The following is a 7,416-nucleotide window of genomic DNA, read 5'->3' on the forward strand; positions in this document are numbered from 1 at the left end:
CTGATGAGAGAAAGACATATTATCTTGTTTGTGATCCACTTCCTGCATTTCTTTCATGGTTGTATGAAGTCTCTGTGACAACTAGGTAAAAAGTGGGTTCAGTTCACCTGACCTCAACTTGAAGTCACAAAACAAATATCTCCTTTTCTGTCTTTCAATCTCTCTTTGGTTGTTAATATTCTGGGCACCCTTCCACCTGTGGGACGTGGAATCACTCCACCCCACATAGTATAGTGGGCTGTACATGCTAGCCATACTGTGTCCAGGATGAAGAAGGGAAAGTGCCTGCCAAGAGCAGAAAGATAGGAGGGTCTGCTATTGGAGCCAGGGGCAAGTGCTATTGAAATGCAAATGTTTAGAAAAGGTCTGGGTCTGTGGTGGAAGGCAGGATCAGGAATCATTGTGCTGTGACTTTAAGCACTTTAAGCTCTTGTCACTCAGGCCTCACTAGCCAATCAGGCTCTCCAGGTGACCTGCCAGTCAGAAGTGGTACATGGTTCTTCCAGCTGCTAGCTTCAAGCTTTACTTTGAAGAGAACCTGGCAGCAGCAGTTTTGTGTTGTGTGCTGTGCTCTGTGCTGGTGCAGAGAGCTGAGCAGAAAACCTGGGTGAGCTGGGAAACCACAGCATTGTGAGTAAGGTTCAGGAGCCAGAGTGGTGGGTCCTTCTCAGATCTGGGTGGAAAACTTCAGCCAGAATCCCTGTCCTGTGAGGTCCCATATGGTCCTTGAAACTTCCTCTTCCCAGGGCAGGCCTCTGGATAACTTTGCTCTGTGGGCCGAATCTGTTCACAGAATTGGGAGTAGGGAGGTGTGTACAGAAACATCTTTGTAGTGAACTTCAACATGCTTTTGGTGCACTCATTGAAAGCAGGCCTACTTTGTCCAGTACCTTCTAGAGGTTCAGCACTTTGTATTTAACTTTCATATTATCCATTTATAGTTAATTTTGTGGAGGTTGTAAAAGGCATCTCATGTGTTGGGTAGCACTCCACAACTAAGGTGTGAGAGAGAGGAGTTGAAATAATGATATAAGTCATTTACTAATTCTTAAGACATAGTAAGTCCCACAAAATTGAATTTAACTGAGGGAGTACTGCCTGGAAAAAAAACCCTGCCAAGCAGTGGTTGCACACACCTTAAATGCCAGGACTTGGGAGGCAGAGCCAGGCAGATCTCTGTGAGTTTTACACTAGCCTTATCTACATAGCAAGATCCAGGACTGGCTCCAAAACTAGATGGAGAAACCTTGTCTTAACAAACAAAACAAAACAAAACAAAACAAAAACACTGAAAGATAAGAGTATTGTAGTCAGACCTGTTAGAGATTAGGACAATAGGATACACATTTGTTCACCAGGATTGTCCAGATATTTGGCTGTAAACCATGACAAAGGAGCCACCTCTGATTTACAACAAGCCAGTAGGCCTACCACTATATCAAAGAATGGGAGTATAACAAGCTGCTCATTGAGGCATTACATGGTCATAAACAACCTTAAGTCTTGGCATGCCATAAAGTTCCAGTTTTCTTCTTGAGAAAATCCTAGTTCTGACAGATGGGCAGACACCAGGTGACTACTTTTGAAAAATAAAACACTAGCAGTTCAGGGGTGGTGGTGCTGGACTTTGCTCAACACTCACTCATGACGCAGAGTCAGGTTCATCTCTGTGAGTTTGGGGCCAGCCTGGTCTACAGAGTTATGTCCAGGAAAGGATCCAAAACTACACAGTGAAAACCTGTCTCAATGAAAAAAAAAAAGAAAGGAAGAAAAGAAAAAAGAAAAGTAGAACACTCTTCTATTAAGTTCTGTATTGATCAAGCAATGCTTTCCTTTAGGCCCTCACACAGAGATTAGGAAAATTCTTGGGAGAGTTAGTAACAGCCTGGGGCCTAGGCCTTGGGAACTTTCCCTAAAGGCATAACATATTGACAATAAAACAGAGCTCCATCTCTAAAACCAGGAATATGCTTTGAAGAGCAGGCAATGGTCTTGAATCAGGGCCTTTGTGGTGGGGTTGCTTCAGATCCCAAGAATCCAACTCTTTCACCAAATATGGCTATGGTTATCCATCCACAGATCACTGTGGGCTTAGTCAGTAATATTCTTGAGATATCCTGTTTCACCATGTGCAGCATGGTTTGATTAGCCTCCTCTCTGAGTCTGTCCTATTGTTTGATACTTTCTGCTGACTTCCAAAAGGTTTCCCAATTTCTTCCATTTTGCCCCTAGAAGTACTATAAAGCTGCTACTCTTCTTAAGAGGCATAGTTGACATGAGACATACCTTGTGCAAGATCTCCCCATTCCAGCTTTTATTTTTTCTACCTTATACTTTTCCTCTCTTTCTCATCCCTTGTGACCTTCACCTCAGGATCCTGTCACCTAAGAAGGTCCTGATGTTTCACATCACTGGGGTACTTAAGTAATAATTTTGGAAATGTCTTTGCTGTGTAAGTTTCCCATCTGTCCAAGAGGATAGACTTGCAGTCTTCTGTCCCTTTTTAAGTTGTTCTTTGTGTGGCCGGGCGGTGGTGGCGCACGCCTTTAATCCCAGCACTCGAGAGGCAGAGCCAGGCAGATCTCTGTGAGTTCGAGGCCAGCCTGGGCTACCAAGTGAGTTCCAGGAAAGGTACAAAGCTACACAGAGAAACCCTGTCTCGAAAAACCAAAAAAAAAAAAAAAAGTTGTTCATTCTGTGACCTAGAGCCTGAACCTAAATGTCACAAGGTTCATAGAATATGTGGAATGCAAAATTTAATCACAGCAGGATAAAAGCAAGTTAGAACAAAATGTGAAACACCAAAGGTGATTTTGTTGTTAGGTAGAACCTAAATATTGTGAGACCAAAATGAGCCATCTTAGAAATAAGACCAAAATGCTTTCACCCTAAAATTAAGGCCTAAGATTTTTCCTTTTGGGAATAGGCCATTAGTTACTGAAACCAGTCAGTTCAGATTCCAGAAACCAGGAAGTGTAAAAGTACAGAGTCACAAGATAGTCACGAGGTAATACCTGCCATACTATGGATTGTCCTCTCCCTGGTTTCCAGGGTAACTGAGCATAAAAATGCCCCCACCTGAGGGCAGTCAATGAGAAATGGTGGCGGGCAACCACTTCCTTAGAAGTAATTTCTAGAAGCCCCTAGAAGAGAGCCAATCAGAATTGTACCCATACTAGCACCCCTAAACGATGTAACCTTGTGACTTTTCCCTTTAAAAGCTGAGCTTGCAGATAGGTGGGCGCTTCCTCCCGCCTCCACTGCGTTGGATGTATTGGACGAAGTCCCTGCCTAGGCTTGTATTGCTTTTGGATATCCAGAATTAAACCATGCTTTTGCATTCTGGCATGCTCGTCTTTGGTGGTCTCTCTGGGGGTCGCGATCTGGGCACAACAAGTATGTTGTCTTTTCAAATAATGTTGAAGATGTCAGGACTTTAGGTGGCAAAAATCATGCAAGGATTATACAAGGTAATCCCTACTCCTAGAAAGCAACTTCATACAAAACTTGCTGTACCTGCGGTCCAGCATGTCAGTGTCCACCTGAATTAAGAAGTCAAACTTTGCAGGATCACCCATCATCTACTGGTCCTGGAAACAAGAAAGAATCAATATTTAAGGTCATGGATTCTTAGTCTGGAGGTTCAGTTCAGCATTGTTGCAGGCTTCTATGATTGAGAGTCAGAAACCCAGTGAGGAGACTGGGAGATACCATTTCATGGAGTTGTGAGGATGAAGCCTGCTATTTCTGTTTTTTGTTTTTTAACTCTTTACTCTTTTGGAGGACTGCCACTCAGCTCTCAAAATAAATCATACACAGGGAGGATTACTCTTTCTTATAAGTACTTGCCCTCAGTTTGGTTTGTATCTAGCCATCTTTTCATAACTTATCTACCTTATGCCTCTGGGCTTTTATCTTTCTCTATTCTGTATACCTCTCTTTACATTAGATTCCATGGTTTGCTGTGTAGCTGGGTGGCTGGCCCCTAGTGTCCTCTCCTTTTCTTGCTCCTTCCTTTTTTCTTTTCAGTTTTGTCCTCCCAAGTGTTTTCTCTGCCTGCCAGCCTGCCTTAACTTTTCTGCCAAGCTATTGGCTGTTCAACTCTTTATTAGACAAATTGGTATTTCAGACAAAGTATCACAGCCTCACAGAGTTAAACATATGCAACATAAAAGAATAGAACATACCTTTGCATCTTTAAAACAATTGTTCCATGGCATAGACAAATATAACACATCTTAAAATAATATTCCACAACAGCCTGGATTGCATTTTGTGACCACGTGATGTTGGGATATCTAAAGTATGAGACATCTCCCATGGAGCCCTGGCTGAGATGAAGTAAATAAATAAATATATGAGAAATTGCATGGATAGGGCCATCTGAGCCTGCTGATATTGAATCCTCATGCATCTGAGACAGAGAAAGAGAATTTGATGTCTGTCCTGCTCTACTTTAGTCTTGCCTTTGCCTAATCTTCCCTTGCTATGTATCCATTTCTCTATTTTAGAATTTGAATGGTATTCTTTGCCACTGTATGTTATAATGTTATAATCCATTTTCGGAATTTACAAATGTCACCATGAAGAGACTGTCTTGAGTGTCAGAAGAGACTTGAACATGTGAAACAGTGTAGGGGCTGTCGCAGACTATGAGGATCATTGAAGTAACTAAATGCATTTTCTTCATAGATGATCATAAACCTAAGGTACCTGGTTTAGAACATCATTGATTGAATGAAAAACCTCTCAGACACAATGATATATGGGAACATGTATCTCTCCTTGGTGACTTTCTTTTGATTGCTTCTTTAATAGGAGGAGCCTTTTGGGAGCAAACTCCTCACTAGGTGTGTGATATGCATCTCTATAGCCTCAACAGATTTCCTGTTCTTTGTCTATACTGAATTGTAGTTGAAACTAATCAGCCAGCTTCCTGGTATTGTCATGCCTTCATCATTAGAGAATCTATCTCAAAATCACAGAAGATAGAGTAGAAGCAATTGCTATTCAGTGCTAAGGGAGTTTGTTAACCTGGTCTTTTAATTATGTTGGTTATTTTTGAATACAAGGTTTGTCAGTGTAGTGCTTCATGGCCTGAAAGGAGGTCTATACACCAGGCTGGCCTGGAACTCAGAAATCCCCCTAATTATGGCTCCAAATTCCATGGATTAAAGTGGGTGAACATTCCTGTCTCTTTTGTTCTTATATTATTGGGTGATGGGCTTGGGATGCAGGTTTTTGTACATGTCAAGCATATGCTGTTGTACTGAGCTTCACACATATCTTGAATTTTAAAATTTGACACAGGTTGTCATTCCATTTCTCTATTTGGCATGTATTCATGACATTAATATTGCTTGAGCCATCTGAATCATTGCATTGCAGGTGCATGAACTTCTTCCTGCCTGTTACATTTATTTTGAATTTTTAAATGAATATGAATATTTTATCTAAATGCACGAATTTGCACTATGTGGGTACCAGGTCCTCACAGTGATCAAAAGATGGTCTCAGTAACCCTGAACTTGGAGTAATGGATAGTTGTGTTCCCTCATATAAGTACTGGCAATTGAGCCCACCTCTATCCAACACCAGCAGGAGCTTTTTACTAGCTTTCTATCTCTCTTGCCATGTGTTGATTATTTATGATCAACATTTATATGGCTAATGCTTTTATCTTTCCTTTTATAACTATTTAAAACTATTATAGTACCTTTTAGTAAATTCATATTTTTGTTATAGTCTGAATTGTGGCACTTCAGGATTCTTGATGACTACAGAACTAAAGTAAATGCATAACACTTTGTAGGATCTTCAGGAAAAACTTCTTAGTTCTTTCGATCTTTCTTTTTCTACTGATTTTTGCTTGGGAGACAGAGTCTTAACATGTACTATTGGTTTGCCTAGACTTGATTGCATACACTAGGCTGGGATTCAACTCAGAGGCCTTTCTCTTCTGAGTCCTACAGTTAAAGGCATGTGCCAATACACCCAGTTTATCCATCTTATTTTTCTTCTCTACAGTTAGTAATTGTTCATACATTTTCTCTTCTGTGTACTCTGTACTGTTAATCTGTTTAATTGTCTCTATGTTTGTCAATAAACATTTCTCTTGCAAGGTGATATTCCATTCAAAGGGTACAGAAATGACAGAAGTGATCCTCTTATTCAGTTTCCTTCTAAAGTGACTTGTTGACTACATTATAATTTGTATGTCATGAAAGAAGTGTGAGGAGCATCAGAATTATTTGACTCTACTCTCAAAGAAGTATACATTTACAATGTTGTCAGTATTATGTTTTCTCTTGTACACATGTATGGGATATTTTAGAATGCATTGACCTATGATGATGTGCATGTTGACTTCACTTGGGAAGAGTGGACTTTACTGGATCCTTCCCAGAAGAATCTCTACAAAGAGGTGATGATTGAGACCTACAGGAACCTCACTAGGTAAGACAGTGTATTTTCCTTCACATTTTAAAATAAGAGGTCAACTGTCCTTAGGTTTTGGATGCTGCTCTGTCATTTAATTGAGAAATAATATTAGGTGAATAAATTAGTCATATTCTAAGATTCACTGAAGATAGTAACATAAATTTTGGACAGTTTTAAGGAAAATAACATATATTTTCTGGTACTATGTTTTAGGATACAATTGAGAAAACCATAATACTGAAGAGCATCCTCAAAGTTCTAGAGGAGATGAAAGGTAATTTTCTTGTGCTAGTTGATACAAATGTGCCTCTGAAGAAATTAAAATGTGTCCTGGAAGTTTTAAAAAAAATCAACAGTGTAAATAACACAGATTAAAGTACTTCAATGATTATTAAATTTGCAAAGCATTTTTAAAAAAAAAAGACAAGGGAACAGTGACTTACCAGACATTACCATTTGAATCATAGCACCATGGAAAATATGTTATAGAACTGGCAATTAATTCATTTTATCCTACTCATATTACAAAAGTATACATAGTGAAGAGGTGATAATTATATTTTTAATCTTTGTAATAAGCAAATAGCAAATAGTAATGGTAGTGTACTTTGTATACTTGTTGTAACTGTGCTGCTAACAGAGGGGGCAGTTAGAGTCAAGAGTCAAATGGCAGTTACTGTGAAGAAACCTTAATCCATATACCACAAGTCCATGAGTACAGAAAGTCAAATTGTGAATTGAATGGTAAAATCTTTAATTGGTTAAGCTTCCTTTACTAGATATGTCATATGTCTCTCTGGATACAAGTCATATGAGGATAGGGATATGGAAACAGATAACATTCTCATTTCTTAGAAGAATGAGAAGATATATAGCAGTCCTCATATTTAATATGCTTGTTGAATTTGATTCAAGTATACAAGTAATTAATTTTCCAGGTGTATTTCTGATGCATCAACAAAATCACTATGCAGA

General features: G+C 39.4%; 1 long non-coding RNA gene across 2 annotated transcripts; it reads left to right on the plus strand.

Annotated features, from left to right (window-relative positions):
* Positions 1–3,201: 3,201 nt before the first annotated feature.
* LOC131902104 (uncharacterized) lies at positions 3,202–6,837 on the plus strand. Of its 2 annotated transcripts, XR_009377006.1 has the most exons (3): positions 3,202–3,470; positions 6,335–6,456; positions 6,655–6,837. It is a non-coding gene; the product is annotated as an uncharacterized LOC131902104 (long non-coding RNA). The 2 variants fall into 2 exon arrangements; XR_009377005.1 differs by lacking the exon at positions 3,202–3,470 and having other exon boundaries at positions 5,860–6,456.
* Positions 6,838–7,416: the final 579 nt, after the last annotated feature.

The sequence above is a fragment of the Peromyscus eremicus genome, unplaced genomic scaffold (genome assembly GCF_949786415.1).
Source record: "Peromyscus eremicus unplaced genomic scaffold, PerEre_H2_v1 PerEre#2#unplaced_2310, whole genome shotgun sequence".
Taxonomy (NCBI): domain Eukaryota; kingdom Metazoa; phylum Chordata; class Mammalia; order Rodentia; family Cricetidae; genus Peromyscus; species Peromyscus eremicus.